Source organism: Tenrec ecaudatus, chromosome X (assembly GCF_050624435.1).
Source record: "Tenrec ecaudatus isolate mTenEca1 chromosome X, mTenEca1.hap1, whole genome shotgun sequence".
Classification (NCBI taxonomy): domain Eukaryota; kingdom Metazoa; phylum Chordata; class Mammalia; order Afrosoricida; family Tenrecidae; genus Tenrec; species Tenrec ecaudatus.
This window is the reverse complement of record NC_134548.1, coordinates 77,812,320-77,831,550: the sequence shown is the minus strand read 5'-3', so window position 1 is coordinate 77,831,550 and position 19,231 is coordinate 77,812,320. Positions and strand designations below refer to the sequence as shown.

At 39.9% G+C, this 19,231-nt stretch overlaps 1 pseudogene; it reads right to left on the bottom strand.

The window, feature by feature from the left end:
* Positions 1-17,152: 17,152 nt before the first annotated feature.
* LOC142434008 (large ribosomal subunit protein uL6 pseudogene) lies at positions 17,153-17,748 on the bottom strand (annotated as a pseudogene).
* Between the last annotated feature and the right edge of the window lie 1,483 nt (positions 17,749-19,231).

The following is a 19,231-nucleotide window of genomic DNA, read 5'->3' as shown; positions in this document are numbered from 1 at the left end:
TGGAGAAAAGGCTAAATAAATTATTGTATCCAGATTTATGATACTTGGTCAATGGTTTGACTGAATAGTCACATATTGGAAGTAACATGATTGGAAAATTAATGAGAAGGAGTTGTAGGGAAGGGATGTGGATCTACTTTTCTGAATGTGCTAAAGAAGTGAAGATGTTTGTATATCATGCAAATGTTCACCAAAGAGTGATCTGACAGAGGATGATTTTGACAATCGTGTGGATAGGGTGACATGCTCTGTAGAAACTGGTCATTCCTTTTCTCCAGCCACTCCTGTCTTTTCCCAATGAGCTCATGAACAAAGTAGTCATGGTGGCAGGGATGGAAGTTTTATATAAAAGGTAAGTGCATATCAAGAAAACATCCCAACCCAGTGCTGCCCAAGCCCACAAGTCCAACATTAGCCCAAATGTCCAACACCAATCCACAAAGTCCACCCACATTTCACAAAAAATATGCCATGAGACCGACTGCAGGAGGAAAGCCAATTCAGTGAATGTGTAAGCATTTCAATGCTGGCAGGGGTCTCCACATGACTGCTCCAGCACCCAGGATTGCATTGGGGTAGGTCCATGTGGCTTTTCCTCAGGGATGTCTTGCAGAAAGTGAGTCTTGCCAGCTGAAGCAGGGAGCTGGTTAAGGTAGATGCACCCAGATCTGACTCTCAGAGAGCAAGAGACCAGAGAACTAGAAAGGCAAGGTTCACCGAGTCATTTATCTCTCTGTCCTTCAATCAACCTCACATGTGATTATTGGCCAGGTTGGCACAATAAACTACATAAATCCACCCCTTGTCAACTTGGCATGTGTACATAATTCTTTAACCTCACAAGTACAGTTAAATAACAGCTAAACCTTGATCCTACAAGCCTGTGAATATGTTCCCTCACCTATGAAAGTTTGGAAGCCAACCACTTCATTTCTTTATCCCCGCAATTTTGGGTATCCAATTTATATACTGCCCACTTGCATCTACCCAGTACTGTGAGGAGACAATCCACTTGGAACTTTGTGAAGTCTGCATCCATAAGTAAAGTCAAATCCAGACAGGCCATCCATAAAGTCAGCAACCATAGGCACCAGTTCACAGGCTCAAAAATATCCATCTGGTCGGGTTCTGGTCAACTCAATGTGGGCTGGCTCATCCAGCCTCCACACGGTGCCCATTGGTTGCCTTGCCTTTAGACCATGGGCTGTCAACAATACTCAACAAGCTAGGTCATGACCTTTAGACCAGTTCACTTGCTCTTGTCTTCTCCTTTTTCCTGTAAACCAAGTCCACAGGTGTCAGTGGCTAAACTCAATTGGTCTCTTTATTGCTGCATTTCTCCCACTTCCACTCAACAAGTAGATCCAGATGGTCACCTAGTATGAATTTTAGCCTGCTCTCAGGCTCCCTTTAACATTCAGTCCCAGAGAGGATTTTTCTTCATGGTTCCAGATTTTTTCCCAGCTTCTGACAAAGACCATTGATTCCTGAGTACTCCAAAGCACTTGGTGGGACATATATTTTCAAAGCTTTCTTTGCAGGCATTTCCTAAACCCATCTAAAGACCAAATTGTAATGGCTGAAAGCAAATGGGCTTACAAACTTTCTATTTTCATACTTCCCATATTTTCTCCAGAAAACAACTAAGTAAATAGCGTGGCTTTATCTGAGCTCTGGCTAGATAAAGAAGAAAACAACCATGAGGGAGAGGTCAAACGAACATCTTATGATTTGTTTCTCCAGTACTCCACTCTCGTTACCATAATGTATTGGTCTGGGTACATTAGAGAAACAAATCCACAGAAACTCATATGTATAAGAGAGAGTTTTATATAAAGGGTAAGTGCACATCAAGAAACATCCCAACCCAGTGCTCCCCAAGCCCACAAGTTCAATATTAGCTCTTATGTCCGACACCAATCCACAAAGTCAGCCTCCATCTCACAAAACACTCACTGTGATGCCAACTGCCAGAAGAAAGTCGATTCAGTGAATGTGTATGCATCTCAGTGCTGGCAGGGGTCTCTACACGACTGCTCGAGTACCCAGAACTGCATCAGGGTAGGTCAATGCAGCTTGGGGTTGTCTCACAGGAAGTGAGCCTTGCCAGCTGAAGTAGGGAACTGGCTAAGACAGCTGCACCCTGGTTTGACCATCAGGAAACAAGAGACCCGAGAACTAAGAAGGTGAGGCTCACTGTGCCATTTATCTCTCTGCCCTTCAATTTACTCCACATATGTTTATTGGTCAGGTTGGTACAATAAACTACCTCAGAAGAGTATGTCTGGAATACAGATTTCTTTGGACGTCTTTTAGTACTACTATGTGTTACATTTAAAGCCCATGGAAAAATTTAAACAACAAAATTGTGAATACCAATGGCCCAGATGCTTCAAAAACAAAGATTTGGGATACCCTAACAGGCAAAAAGAATCATGACTAGCCAAAGTACTTGCTGGGAGAAAAGGGCATGGAGAATGAATGGTGGAAGATGTGGTTCTAATGTCAACTGTGACCACATGAGCCGTTGCAGAAATGTGGATGGTAATTGTTGAATATTCCATCCCTGTATATGTGCTAGTGCAAAGCTTCCTAAACTGTAGGTCATGTAACTGAATGTGAGTGGTTGCAAGAAATTGGCAACGACAGAATATTTCTGAATGCACAGTAACCAAAGCTAATTCAAAATCAAATGTCTAATTAATCCACGGTACTTCTAGCAGTGCTTTTCTGTGTTGCAATTTTTTCCCGTTTGAATTTTTGTGATATATTTTCTGGGTTTTGGTATATGAAACCCAGGATTGTTGAACCTCTTGAGAGAGCAATAAGTGTTCCTGTGGGATACAGTAGAGGAGGGAAGGTAAAGGGGACCTGATATCAAGGAGTTTAAGAATGAAGAGTATGTTTTGAAACTGATAGTGTTAGCAATTTTACAATACTGTTTGATGTGATTGAACTATGGAATGGCATGATGTCTATATTAGCTCCTAATAAAATTGGTTTTTGGGAAAAAGATCATACATGGAAAAAAGTTTATGAAGTCCTGTAGATTGTGTAGTTTTGGTTGTATATATGTTAGTTGTATTATGTGAAGCACAAAATAACTATACTTATATTTTCTCAGAAAATATGTTAAGGAAATGTGTGTAGATGCTAAGTTGACAATGGGTTTATTTTAGTTATTTATTCATTTGGTTGCATAATTTATTGATTATCTTTGCCAATGCAAACTTATTTAAGAGACTTGGGAAGATCAAATGATGAAGGTGCTGGCCATTGAATCCAGAAGAGGAAAGACCCTTCAACACAGGTCTTCTAAAGAAGAGTCAAGAAAATAGTACCTTGAACTTGAGTGGTCATGGGTTGTCTCTTGACTTCCTGCAGCATCTGGAGACCTTGTGCTTGAACCTCCAGGTCCATGCTTCCCCCTTCTTGACAATGGGTGTACGTTAATGATTAGGGTTGTGTATCAATATGGCTAGTGTATGACTCTCAGTTGTTTAGTAGTCATCCGGTAGTTTGGCAATTGTATAATCATGTAGTCATCTCCACGATGATATCTGCTATGAGCATTCATTCAATCAAGTGAAAGTGATTTATTCTCAGTGGTATACTCTGTATTTCATGTATATGGATGTTCTGTAAAAGCTTTGTGACTTTCTGTTGGATCTGGATCTTGCATCTGCTTAGTCATCATTTGGCCTTTGGTCCTTTGGACTGGAGTCAATGGTCTGCAAATCTTAGGATTTATTATCTTCTCCAAACAGTAACATGCAATCTGACAGACTGGTCTTGGGTTCATCAGCTCCTACAGCTATTGGGAGTCAGGGGAAACCTCTAAGTTGACACCTGACTCACAAAGTAGTCAATAGCCAGGATAAATCTCTCTATCCATCCAACATGCATAATTTCAGTAGTTCTGCTTCTCTAGAGAACCCTGCCAAAGATACCCTACTTCAGTGCTCTCTAGCTCAGTGCCTAGAATCCCTATCCTTTCAGATTACTGGGTTGACCAGTAAATTCCTTCCTTTTGCCTAGTAACCATATCCTATCAAGCACAAATTCCTGTTGATTTTACCACCTAATGTTCGAGGAAATGCTATGGGGGCCACATCTGACCTCTTCCAGCTCTCAGGGCTAATTACCATAAGTCAGAATTCAGACATGGCTCCACCCTGCCTCCCTTACTCCCCTATTCAGACACCAGCCACTCCTCTAACAACACTCTACTTTCCCTACACTCTACTTTTCTGCAATGAGTTTGGTGGTTACAAAAAACTCACAGACAATGCTCACATTATGGGGTTTATTAGAGAAATTAACAGATTACAATTCACCTGACAATTGTTCATGATACAGTCAGGAAAGCTTCTCTGTTGTGCCTATAGCCAGGCCTCTCTGTGGTCCTTAGCCTCTTGGCCTGGCTTGTCTTGCTCAGGTAATGTCACAAAATTCTTTTAGGCCTTCTTTATTGAAAGGACATGCCATTCCCCCATAAGCATAAACTGAAAGGCACTCAGATCCAGTTTCATGGGCCAGCAAACCCAGCTCCTCCTGTTAAATGTCTGGAGGCATCCCACTCCACAGGCCAGCCTCCTGCCCCAAACTTCTGTGTGTTGGAATATGCACTGCTCTGTGTCCTGTTCTGGCTTCTGGTTCTGCTGTTACTTCACCTCTGTCACTCCAACCAAGGATGTCTTCTGGATCAAGGAGGTATAAAACACAGGGATCTCAGTGCCCAAAGGATTCTTCTGCTGCTGAAATTACTGATTTTATACCAAGCAGGCCAAGGGATAACAATCACAATCGACTCTACTAACAATCACTCATCGTTGAATCATACAATCCCATTAGGAAAGCAAAGGGGGTGGGGGAGTAACAAGGACTATGGTTATAGGAGATGTATTAAGAATTCATTGCATTGCACTATTTCACACACTCCATGCCCTATAGCCATTACCCTATCCAAACCATCTTTATCGCTCATCTGTATCTATGAACCAGACTTCCTACTGGTCCGATTGCATCCAATTCCTGCACTCTTCCAGTCTGTTGCACAAACAACAGTGAAAAATATTTTCTTTTATGCAAATACACGATGTAACTTGGAAACTTCAGTGACTTCCCATTTCCCTGGGAATTAAGTGAAGGTATAGTTTAGAATAGGGACCAATATAATCAAACTGCTTCTATTTTTGCCTGCCCTATTTTCCATTACTTACCACCCCACAGCTCCCCTCACATTGAAAGCCCCTGACATACTAAATTTCTTTCAGTCCCTCCAGAATATATGCCATTTCCTTGACTTACAATTTATCCTCATTCACTAAGCTCCATCTTAGATATAATTTCTCCTCAAATGTCATTCCTTCTGGGAGATCTCTCTTAAGTATACCCACTCATAGAATTTGAGTATGTTGGTCCTTCATTGGATTCACCAAACTTTATGTGTTCTTTTTGTAATACTTTCTCATTAACTTGGAACTATTTGGTTAGTTGTTCCTTTCCTTCATGGCACTGTGAGCTCCCTGATGACAGAGACTAGAGCTATCTTATTCTAACTTGTAATCCCAGTGCTTAACACAGTACCTGGTACATAGTAGCTGCTGAATTAGTGTCTGTCGATCAAATGAGTGACTGGTATTCACTACAGAAGTTTGGTCTAGATTAGATGTACATTTAGAAGGCTAATAAACAACTCCATTTGAAGTAAAGTTTCTCTAGAAATAGGTGTCTTTAAGTCTCTTCCAACTCATTGCTATCCTGTGTACAACAGAACGAGGCAATGTCTGGTCCTGCACCATCCTCGCTATTGCTGTTATGTTTGAGTCACTGTGTTGTTATCATTTCAGATATTGTGTCCATCCATTTCCTTGAGTCTCCCTCTATCTCACTGCCCTTCTACTTTACCAAGTATGATATTCTTTTCCAGTGACTGGTCCTTCCTGATAACATGTTTTAAAGACACGAGACAAAGTCTTTTGATCCTCACTTCTAAGGAGTAGTCTAGCTGTAGTTCTTCTAAGACAGATTTATTTGTTCGTTTGGTAATCTGTGGTAGTTACATAATATTGTGTCAGCTTAAGGATATTAAGGGTGAAGGGGTGGAGTCAATTAGTTCACAGCCTAATGCCTCCTTGTGAGTGTGACATTCTCTTGAGGATTCTGGGAACTTCCTCTCTTTCTCCCTGGAAAAAAGCCACACTCTCAGAGTCACCTTTCTGTTAAGGCAGTGGTTCTCAACCTTTCTAATGCCGCGACCCTTTAATACAGTTCCTCATGTTGTGGTGATCCTCAACCATAAAATTATTTTTGTTGTTATTTCACAACTGTAATTTTGCTACTGTTATGACTCGGGCAACCCTGGTGGAAGGGTTGTTTGACCCCAGGTTGAACACCACTATATTAAGGAGCCACATGGAGATCCTCACCAGGGCTGAGATGCTTCCACCACCACTGAATCCATAAGACATTTCACCCACCATCCTGTGATCTTCCTGCACTTGGGATCTTTGCACTTGCTGTGTGAATCTGAAGAGGAATTTATAGACTAGTATTGGACATATGGGTTGATATTGGACTTATGGATTGATTTGGACTTGTCTGGGATGTTTCCTCAATATGCAATTGCTCTAATCTTTATATATTATCGCCATACAGTTGTGCCCACCGACCTGTGATATTGTCGGGGGCTGGTTATCCTGACAGTGTAGATGTTCACATAGCTGAAATTCTTAAGTATAGATATTCATAGAATTAAGGTGTAGGTATTACTTAAGTGAAATTGTTAGGCATAGAATATTGTTGTTTCATTCACTTATAGAGTATTATGTTTAAATGAGGCTGGCACATTTTGAGTTATATGCATTTTAGTTTTATCCTGTTAGGCACAGATATGATTCTACTATTATTTTGTTTAAAAATTATGTATGGCTAAAGATTTGTGTGAAAATGTCAAGTTGATAAAGAGTGGTCTGTGGTAGTTACATAATCTCCTGCCATTTGAGTATATTAAGAGTGAAGGGGTGGAGTCTAGCCTGTCAATCAGGTCACAGCCAGATGATGCCCCCTTGTGAGTGTGACCTTCTCATGGAGACTCTGGGAATTTCCCCTCTTTCTCCCTGGAGGAAGACCACAGTCTTTCTTTGCTTCATCTTGATATTAAGGAGCCACGTGGAGACCCTCACCAAAGCTGAGATGCTTCTACCGCCACTGGATCCACAGACTTTCACCCACTAGCCTGTTATCTTCCTGCATTCAGCATCATTGCATGTGTGCCATGAGTCTGAGGAGGAATTTATAGACTAATATCAGACATATGGGCTAATATCAGACTTTTGGGACTTGATCTAGACTAGGCTGGGATATTGTCTCAATATGCAATTGCTCTATCATATAAAGCTCTTCCATATGTGTGTGTGTGTGTATTCAGTGATATATGTGACATATATATGATATATATATATATAAATGTGTCATGTCTTCTTCAGTCTTTCTTATTCAATGCCCAACTTTTACATGTATATGAGGCCATTGAAAATACCATGGCTTGGGTCAGGTGCACCTTCGCAAACGCTCACTGTGAGCTCCGAGAGTGGCCCGAGATAGCACCTACTTCACCCCCTCTGCATTCTCCAGACGCCCACGCAAGACCTTCAATGTAGTTATTTGGGTCCCATCTTGTTTCCCAAGATGCTGACAGCCCCACCCAAATCCCAGAAACACCCCTGAAGAGTTGCTCTGTGTTATGAATAAAGAGTACAAATATTTTCTCCTGTTTTGCAGTTTGTTTCCCTGCTCTACTAGGCACTTTGGTGGTGAATACATTCTTTATTTTGATGAAATCTGATTTATTGATTTTTTCTGTAATAAATAATATTTTCCACTTCAAGTTTAAAAATATTTCATGAATTCCCAGGTCCTGAAGGATTTTCTCCTGTTTCTTTTAGTAATAATTTTACTTATAAATCTGTGATCCATTTTATATGAGTCCCCAATAAAATGATTTAAAAAAAACCTTCTGCTTTTTTATCTCACAGTTCTTTAGGTCTGAAGTCTCATGGACTCTTTCGGGTTCTTTGCTTGGGGTATCACAAGGTCAAAAACAAACGTTTGACTGGCCTGGGCTCTTATCTGGAGGCTAGGGGTAAGAATGTATTTCCAAGTTCATTCATGCTATTAGCATAATCTAGTTCTTGGTCCCAGTTTCTTAGCCAGGGTCCCAGTTTCTTCGCTAGGCTGTTCACTGTTCCTAGAGGTTGCCTGCCTGCATTACATCTCACATATGCTTCTCCATCTTCAAACAAGCAACAGGATGTCAGTTTCTCCTCAAGCATAAAGTCTCTCTTTTTATTCCTGCCTTTCTCTTCTTTGATTATATTAGGCCCACCCAAATAACCTCCCTTTTGAAAGTTGGCTGGACAATGTAATGCAACATAACCACAAGAGTGCTATCTCATCACTTATATAGGTTCTGGAAAAGAGTCAAGGAAACTAGGCCATTTCTAAAAATTCTATCTACTACAGTTCAACTCAGGGATGATGAGTATTGTTTTTCTCTCAGAACAAAGGATTTTAGTGCAAGTAGTAGCCAGAGCATGCATTAGACCTTGAAGGGATAAATGGTATGGGAACTGGCCTGACAAAACCAGTAGTGAAAGGCACTTATGTTTATTGAATATGCTGATAGGTGCTGTGGCAGTTATACAATCTCCTGTAAACTTACAAAAGGGTGGAATCTAGCCTATTAATCAGGTCACAATATGATGAACTCATTTGAAGGTGTGAAGAAGATAACTAGCTCATTGGAGGCCAGAGACACTCTCTGCTTGTCTTCTCATGAGATGTTCCTGTTGACAAGGCACATGGAACTACTCTGATGGGGCCAGATCCCTGGAGCTGGAGGAGTCATATGGAGACCCACGCCAGTGCTGGGATGCTTCCACCATCACTGGATCCACAAGATTTTCCACCTACTGGCCTGTGCCCTCCTGCATTCGGTGTCATTGCATGTGTTGAGTGAGTCTGAGGAGGAATTTGGACTTATGGACTTGATCTGGACCGGGCTGGGATGTTTTCCGAATACACAATTACTCTTTTATATAAATCTCTTTCTTATACATATATGAGTCTCCCTGGATTTGTTTCTCTAGTTAACCTGGACTAACACATTATGTTACCTTAGGTAGGAGTGGGGTACTAGAGAAACAAATCATGAAGATGGAGAGTGAATGCTTGTTTGGCTTCATGGTAGTTTTTCCCTTTTTTGACTAGACCAGTGGTTCTCAACCTGTGGGTCACGGCCCCTTTGGGGGTCAAACTCTTTCACAGGGGTCGCCCAATTCAGAACAGTAGCAAAATTACAGTTATGATGTAGCAACTGTAATAATTTTATGGTTTGGGGTCACCACAACATAAAGAACTGTATTAAAGGGTTGTGGCATTAGGAAAGTTGAAAACCACTGGGTTAGACAGAGGTCAGATATGGCCATGTAGCTTACTGGGTTGTTTTATGGAAAGAATATGGGAAGATAATTTTGGTTATTTTATTTGGTTGTTGTCTTTGATCATTCCTGTGTAAAATGATGAAAATGAATATGATTTATATATGTTAAACTCAGAAGACAAAATCAACCCTTAAATTTCTCAGAGACCATGCTGCTTAGTGAAAATGGCTGACAGAAAGCCTGGCCTTGGCTTGATTCAGTCAGAGGCCTAAGGTCATATTTTGAATCATTTGAATAGTTTAGATAAGGATTAAGATAAGGTAGATATGGATTGAACTTGACTGTTTTAAGAATTGAATTTCAGATCTGGCTATATTGGGTTTATACTGTTTTACTCTCAATATTGCAATTGCTATAATGGTTGATAGATATGATGATTTGGAAGTAAAAATAGAGAGTTTGTAAGCCGACTTCCCTTCAGCCATTAAAATTGAATCTTTAAATGGGTTAGGATATGCCTGCAAAGAAGACTCTTAAAAGATAAGGCGCACCCAGTGTCTGGAGTGCTCAGGACATTCAAAGGTGAAGAGACTTACTTAGGGGGCTGTTGACAGAACGAAGAAAAAGGGAACTTTTTGGATTTTTGTATTTTGAACTAGTGATTTATGCCAGAAAATGGAAAAAATCTGGAGCCCCGAAGAAACTCCTCTGTAGGACGGAACGATAAAAAGAGACCCTGTGGGCAAGTTGAAATGCTAGGTGGCCACCTGGATCCACTTGTTGAGTGGAACTGGGAGAAATCCAGCAATAACGAAATGGGTTGGGTCTGGACACTGACACCTGTGGACCTGGCTCACAGGACTAAAGGAGAAGACGAGAGCAGGTTGACTGGTTCATGACCTAGCACAAGGGGGCTGGGGTTGTTGAGAATTTGTGACAGTGCCCATTATATAAAGCTGAGGCAACCAAGGGGCATTCTGGTGAGGCTAAGTGAGGCAGCTCACATTGAGTTGACAAGAACCCGATCAGATGAAGAGAAGGTTTTTGAGCCTTTGAGCTGGTGCATATTACTTACTTTAAGGATGACCTGTGCTGATGTGATTTTGCTTACGGATATTGATTTCACAAGGTTCCTACTGGAAAGGAGATTATTCACATCAAAGAATATGATTGTCTCCTCAGAGCCCTGGGTTGACATAAGTGGGCAGATGGGGTGGATAAGGCATGAAGTGGCTAGCTTACAAACTTTTATAGGTGGGGAATATATTCATAAGATTATGGTGTAGATGTTCACTTAACTGCAATTTTTAGGCATGGAATATTGTTGTGTTGTTCATTTATAGAATATTTATGTTTAAATGAGGCTTTGGCACACATTGAGTTGCATGCATTTTACTTTTATCACGTTAGGTACAGATATGGTTTAATTATCATTTTGTGAAAAATTATATAGAGCTAAAGAGTTGTGTAAAAATGTCAGGTTGACAAGGGGCAGTCGGTGGCAGTTACATAATCTCCTGTCAACATGTTAAGTGGTGGACTCTAGCCTGTCAATCAGCTCACAGCTTGATGACCTCATTTAGAGGCCTGAAGGAGATAAATAGCTTACTGGATGGCAGACAAACGCTCTGCTTTTCTCCCTGGGAGGGATTCCTGTTGACCAGCCACATGAAGCTTCGCTGATGGAGCCAGAGTTCTGGAGCTGGAGGAGCCACGTGGAGACCCACACCAGTGCTGAGATACTTCCTCTGCCACGGGATCCACAAGAGTTTCCACCCACTGGCCTGTGATCTTCTTTCTTTTGGTGTCATTGCAGGTGTTGTGTGAATCTGAAGAGGAATCTAAAGACTGGTATCAGACATATGGGCTAATATCAAACTTACAGACTTGATCTGGACTGGGCTGGGATGTTTTCTCAATGTAAAATTGCTCTTTTATGTAAAGCTCTTCCTTATACACATATGAGTTGCTATGAATTTGTTTCTTTAGTCAACTCGGACTAACACAGTGCTTTTACATGCATTATTTCATTTAATCCTGGTAACACCATTGATAAATATGTATTATGATCTACACTTGAAATATAAAATAACAAAATCTTAAGAGTTTAAGGTCTTAAACAATAGAAGGAAATATTTGCTTAACACCAAAATCTATGTTCTTTCTGCTATACCATATCACCTTCCAAGTTTGAGAAATGAGTTTAGTTAAACCTATGAGTGAGGGCATAACAAGGTGGCTCTTGCTCCACCTCTCTCCAATCCTGTCCACATGAATTACAATAACATTTGTGAATGCTGGCAAAACAGAAGGTGAGATCACACTGCTGCAGAAACCAAGATTGAGACAAAGGTTCCAGTTACTTGTATAATCTCATTCTATATCTTTGATTTTCGGGTACTCACTGAACACCAGCCTGGATACCCTGCCAACCTTTGTGAAAGTCTAGAAGAAAGGGATAAAGGGGACATTTCTGAGGCTCAGGCTGACTTGATGAAGTTGCCTGTGAGCTGGATAAGGCTGCTGAAGTAGCTGAAGCACTGGGTGCAAGGCTGCCTCCTGAGATGGAGCCAGGCAGGCTACAAGGAGAATGAACAAGGGTTAAAAATATGCAGTAAGAAATGGTTCAAGTCCAAAGAGCCAAAAATGTACAATTCATTTGTGATTGCCAACAGCATACTTGGGATGTTACAGCAACAGTCCAAGCAGCCAGCAGAGTTGGGTTGGTTTAAAGGCAGTTCAAAGTTCTGATCGGAAAAGTCATACTTTTTGGCAAAGACCATGAATATCTATAGCATCTCCCTCCCTATATTGCTGATTTCTTTTGTCAGAACATGAAAGTCTGAACTCTGACCTCTGAAAACAAAATTCCCATTTGTTTAATGGTATCTCACACTTGGACTACATATTAGTTATCTATTGCTGCATAAAAAACTCCTACAAAGTTAGTGGCTTAAAACAGCACATTTATTATTTCATGATTTCCATGCACCAAGAGTTTGGGTACAACTTACCTGGTTCCTCTGCTTAAATCAAGATGTCAGTCAGGGCTGTGATTTCCAAGGTCAAGAGTGTTGGCAGAATTCATTTGCATGCAATTGCAGGACAAAAGTCCTCCATTTTCTTCCTGACTGTCAACAGGGATTAATCTCAGCTCCTGGTGGCCACCATCAAGTCATTGCCACATGTCCACTTTCATAAGCACTTTCTCTTATTAAAATTTTAAAATTGCTATTTGAGTTAAAGTTGCAGAGATAATTCATTTTAATTAAATTATTCATACATATATGTTTTGTTTTATGATATCAATTGTGATCCTCACAAAGTAACATCACTCTTCCCACTTTCTCCCTGCATATTGTTTACCTTTGTCCTTTTTTCTTATTTCTCTTTTACCTTCTAAAATTTATCCCTGGCAAAATGTTCCCCTTTTGATCTCATACAGTTGGTTGTTCTAATAATTGTATATTTCTCTAGTGTTAATGCTCACTTTATAGGCCTCTTCTCTATAGTTTGGCTGAAAGTTGGGGCGCATGGATGAGTTCAATTTCAGGACTGGAGGGTGTCTAAGAGTCATAGTCTCAGGGGTTCCACCACTCTCTAGCAAACCAGTGAGCCTGGTCTTTTTAATAAAATTTATTTTCCCATTCTTCTCCTAATTTACCCAGGACCTTGTATTTTGAACCCTTTCAGAGCTAGTCAGCAGTGATACCTGGGTATCATCTTATTCTTCTGGAATCAGAGTCATGCAGGCTGAAATTCAAGTGATGAAAATCTCTTCGCCATAACCAAAAACCTTGAAAAAATGAGCCATTGAGACTGGGGGCTCAGTAACATAGAATTGGCAGGCATCAAAGTCAATTGGCATACCTACTTCATAGAGATGATATTTTACATTCTACCATAGTAAGTAGTGATGGGGTCTTAAAAGCTTGAGAGCAGCCATCCAACTACTGATATCTTTCATGGGAAGCAACAATGAGTAAAGAAAATCAGAGATGCAATAAAACAATTACTTCAAAGACTATTGAACTAAGTAATCACCATAAATATTTTATAACATGGTTTTCACTTTTTCAAGACCAGAAAGAGAGGGTCTGTTGTGGTTTCTTGTATCTCTCTTTTTTAATGTTTAACTTTTTATTATAAATAATTACAGAATCAGTAGGAGTTGCAAAGATAGTACAGAGAGCTTCCATATAGCTTTCCTTCATCCATTAATAACCAATGATTGCATCTTATATAACTATAGTAAACTATCAAATTCCAGAAATAGACCTTGACACAATTGTGTGTATAGTTTCATGTCATTTTATCACACAGAGAGATTTGTGTTAGCATCAGTTCATTCAATATGCAAAACAATTCCATCAACAAAAAGATCTCCCTCTGCTAATCCATTATAGTTACATCCATTCTTCTTCTCCTCCCCAGGCATAACCCCTAGGAACCACTATTCTGTTCCTCAATGTTACAATTTTGTCATTTTGAGACTATTATATAACATTTACTTATATAAGCAGAATCATACAATATGCGATTTTTTGCTTGAATTTCCCCACACCCAACATAATGCACTTGAGATCTACTGAATACTTATATCAATAGTATATTCCTTTTTTATTGCTGAGTAGTATTACGCAGTGTGAATGAACTACAATTTATTTGACTATTCATCTAGTGACGGATATATTAATTATTTAAAATTTGGTCTATTACACATAAAGCTGCTATGGACAATAATGTGCAGATTTTTATGTGATCATAATCTCTGAGGTAAATGTCCAAGATTTCAATCTCTAGGTCTTATGGTAAGTGTAGGCACAGTTTTGTAAGACTGCCATAATTCCAGAGTAGTTGAACCATTTTTTATTCCCACTAATGTGGCTCAGTTTTTAATATCCGAATCAGCATTTAGTGTTTTCATCATTAAAAAAATTTGAACATATGGATTGGTGGTTTTAATTAAGAATTACCTAATGAGCAATAATGTTGGCTATCTTTTCATGTATTTACTTATCATTTGTACATCCTCTTTCGTGAAATGTGTCTTCATGCCTTTGATTATTTTCTAATTAGATTTTTTTTAATCGTTGAGCTTTGAGATTTCTTCGTGTGTTCTAGATACTTGTCCTTTGTTGGATATGTAATTTGCAAATATTTTCTCCAACTCTATATTTGTCTTTTTATCCTTATGGTAGGCTTTTTTTCCACAGAGAAAACATTCTTAATTTTGATGAAATACAATGTTTAAAAAATTTCTGTAATAAATCATGTTTTCATGTCAAGTTTAAGAATACTTCATCAATTTCTAGGTCCTGAAGGATTTTTCTCCTGTTTTATTCATAATAGTTTTACATATAAATCTATGATTCATTTTGAATTAATCTTTTTTTTTCCCGCCCATCCGCCATCGCCGTCCTTGAATTAATCTTTATGAAGATGCCATTTAGATCAAGTTTCTTGTTTTTTTTGGTTGGGCCAATCCAGTTGCACCAGTACAATTTGTTGAAAAGGCTTCTTATTCATTTTAAGAGGTCACTTGATTAAGTCAGGCCCATCCGTCTCTTGATGAACTCCAAGACAACTGACTGTGGACCTTAATTACATCTGGAAAAAAATTACCTTTCCATATGGTGATGTAACTATGGATGTGATAACTCATCATATTACAGACCCAACCCAGATAATTCAAGTAAGTAGATCATTGGAAGCCATCCTAAAATTTTGCCAACTACAGATTGGGAACTATCCACATTACTTTCTTCTTCTGTGCAGCTCTAGAATTCTATCTAAATAAAGATTTGTTGGTTTGGGATATTCTAGAGAGAGTTGACAGTGGGCATGGGTGCATGCAAACTATGATTTGGCTATTTCTTCTCAGTGTTGAGGAGCCCTGGTGGTCCAGCAGGTTAAACATTGGGTTGCTAGCCAAAAAGTGTGTGGTTCAAACTGACCAGCCACTTTGCTGGAGAAAAATGGGGCAATCTATTTCCATAAAGAGTCACAGCCAAGGAAATCTTATGGTGGTATTTCTACTCAGTCCTACAGGGATATTGTGAATTGGAAGCGCCTTGATGGCAGTAGGTTTGGGTTGTAGTGTTAGGGCAGATTTTGGCCATCCTGTACTGAACAGCTCTGATTCTACAGTGAAGAATGGATGAAGTGGGAGGACATTCGCACAGGAGATTTTGTTTGACAATTGAGGTCAAATTAACCAGTTTAGAATAGAACATTTGTTATAGACCTAATTAGTGTAGGAAAAAGGCTTTTTCTTTTGATCTATTTAATAATTTTTACCAGAATCTGGGTTTTGTCACTGATTCAGCAAATAAGCATTGTTTTTACCTAAAGGTGAGAAAATAGCTGTGACTTCATTTAGATTCTGTTTTGTCCCTCTGCCCTTTCCTCTCAGACTTCTACCACATCTTTTGTGCATGAAAGGATTAGGCTTACAGAAGAGAACACCCGACTGGAGCATGTAGCTGAAAGGTTCTAAACCGCCTCCCTGAATCTGCAGACTAGCCACTACTATAGATGATCTGCGTTGACTCTATCATGGTGAGCATCAAGTCCAAGGTTTATTCTTTCCAATTAGATCACAATAAGAGATCATAATGAGTGAGTGGACAAGAAGGTTGAGAAAAATTCAAGAGAAAAAATGAATTAAAAATGCGAGGGGTACCATTATAAAGAGGCAACTTAAAATGAAACCTAAAGCCTATTTGTTATACAACTTTTTATGGAGACAAAGAAAAACCTAAAGCAAGAAGAATAAGGAAAACGTGGACGTCTCATATGGTCACAAGAAGTATCTTCCTCCCTCACTCACCCCATACTGTTGTGTACTTTCTTCTTCAGCAACTCCATCATTCCTAATGCGAATGGCACTCTTGGAACCTTGACTCTATTATGTACTCTGGGCATGCAGCTCCATGGGAAGTAAACTTCTTCCCTACACTCTCAAAAAGGGTGTCTCAGAAAGCACTCGTCACCTCCAGCAATAACTACTAATATCAGGCTCTTTGTGGATACACTTCCCCTAACTTTGAGCTCCCTTCCTTTACCCCACTGGTACGTTACCTTAAAGTATAGTTATTATATAAAGTAAGTTAGCATTACCTAAATCTCTGTGACTACACCCAGACAATTGCTCCACACTATTATGTAAAACTCTTTTCTCTTTCAACTTTGATTTCACCCCTGATTCTCTTCCCCTCACCATCACTGTGATTTATTTGCCTACATTCTCAGAGGACTTTGATCCTCCCTCTCGCCCTCTCAGCCTCTGCAGTCATATTAGCTTATTTCAACATCCATGTGCATCATTCTACCCATTTCTGTAGCCCAGTAGTTTATCTGAAGTCACTTGGGAAGCTTTAAGAAAGGACTGATACCTGGGTCCAATTCAAACCAACTAAATTTAAATATCTAGGTGGTTGGGGCTGAGAATAATATAATTTTTAAAAACTTTTTTATGTGAATTGGATGAAAATTTTCAGAGCAGATAAGCAATTTTACATTCAATAATTTATACACATTTGATCTCACTGATTGCATTCTTCTCAGTGTAACATCACTTCCTATGATTTCTGTTTCCAATCTTTCTTCTTTTTTTTCATTACATAAACTTTATTAGATTGAATCAAAGCATCACAGACAAGTCTAAAGGAATCATCCTGACTGTTGCTGGACACCTCCTAGAGCTACTCATCAGCCTGCTGAACTGTTCCTTTTTCAGAAACATAGATACCATCCAAAAACTTTCGGATATCCTTGTTTTTAACTGTCGTGGCTTGCTGAATTAAAGCAGCTGAATTTGATACAAGCTCAATGTCGTTTCCTTCAAGAATTAACTTATCTTTCTGGGCTTGAGAAACAGAACAGGCAACACCTGTCCTCATGCGAACCCTCCGGATGTATTTTTCACCCAAGAAGTTACGGATTTCAACAAGAGACCCATTCTCCTGAATAACCACGTTGATGGGGAAGTGTGCATACACAGACCTCATCTTGTATCAGAAGCCCAGTGTCACTCCCTTGATCATGTTCTGTACATGACTACAGATCGTGCGGACTGTAGCCAGTTCCTTTCTATTTCCCCACCATTTGTCAACTCGAAGCCTCTTCTTCTTCTTCCCAAGGAGGCTGAGTTCTACGTTTATGTGATTGAAGTCCCTCCGCAGGGTTCCTCGGGAGCCCTTCACGATGACCGTGCGCCCCTTCAGGGAGATGTCCACATTCTCCGGAATGTCGACAGTCTGGTTGCTGAGAATGGTCTTCATTCTCGCAGTAGATGCGGCAAAAAGCCCAATCTTTCTTCTTTCTGAACCCTTCTGAGCTAATGGTGGCAAGAGCAGATCTCACAGCAGGTTTTCTGATTCCAAGTTTGGGTGTTCTTTCAATTCCTGCCCAGTTGCCTCCCTTTCAGAATTATTTACTGGAAGTCTTAGAAACATTCTGTTTAGGAGAATTTAAATGCAGTCCAAACTCAGGCAAGAGGATCGACAATATGACTCCCTAGTGTTATTCCCCAATTGCAAATCCTAGGATGCTAACTCCACAGAGGGAGGAAGAAAGTAGATTCTATAGAAGCATGAAAGAATTAATACCATGGTTACTACATTCATTACTTCATTTGTTAGCTCAGCAGACATTTAGTATGTATCATCAGCACATCCGTCAGCTTGTTAATAGGTTGCTTTGTGTGTTGCTATGATGCAGGGTGTTATGTCACCAGTATTTCAAATACAAGTAGGGTCCATTATGGTGGGCAGGTGCCAGATGAGGAAAAAAATCTGGAGATCTGCTTCTAAAAATAAGTGATTGAAAACCATATAAACCCAACATGAGTCTGCTGAGGTCTACCTAGATAACATAGGCTGGATAAACAGCATGGAGGAGAAAACAAAGGGACCGATGGTTCTGGGGGGACATGGGAGAAGGAGAAGCGATGGAAAAGAAGTGGTGTTGACCAACCCAGGGACAAGGGAACAACAAGTGATCCAAAATCAATGGCAGAGAGGGTGTAAGAAGCCTGGTAGGGATTGATCAAGGGCAATGTAAATGAGAGAAATTACTGAAGCACAAATGAAGACTGAGCATAACATTGGGACAAGAGGAAAGTAAAAGGAAATAGAGGAAAGAATTAGGAGGCAAGTGGCATTTTTACATATACAGGCATGCACATATGTAAATATGTTTATATATGATGATGTGATAATCAGGAAATATATCTATGTACATATATTTATAGGTTTAGTATAAAGGTTGCAGATGGACATTGGTCCTCCACTCAAGCACTCCCTCAATGCAAGAACACTTTATTCTATTAAATTGGCATTCCATGGTGCTCACCTTCCTGACACGATTGCTGAAGACAAATGGGTATAAGCAAATGTAGTGCAGAAAGCTAGGGGTGGCCAGCTATCAAAGATATTGCATCTGGGGTCTTAAAGGCTTAAAGGGAAACAAGTAGCCATCTAGCTCAGAAGCAACAAAGCCCACATGGATGAAGCACACCAGCCTGTGAGATCACAAGACGTCGAAGATATCAGGTATCAGGCATCAAAGATAGAAAAATTATGTCATTGTGAATCACGGGGAGCACGGATTGACAGATTGGGGACTCAAGACCCATGTGTAGGCAACTGGACATCCCTTACAGAGGGGTCACAGGGAAGAGATGAGCCAGTCAAGGTGCAGCGTAGCAACGATGAAACATACAACTTTCCTCTAGTTCATAAATGCTTCTCTGCCCCCCCCCCGCCACACACACAACTATC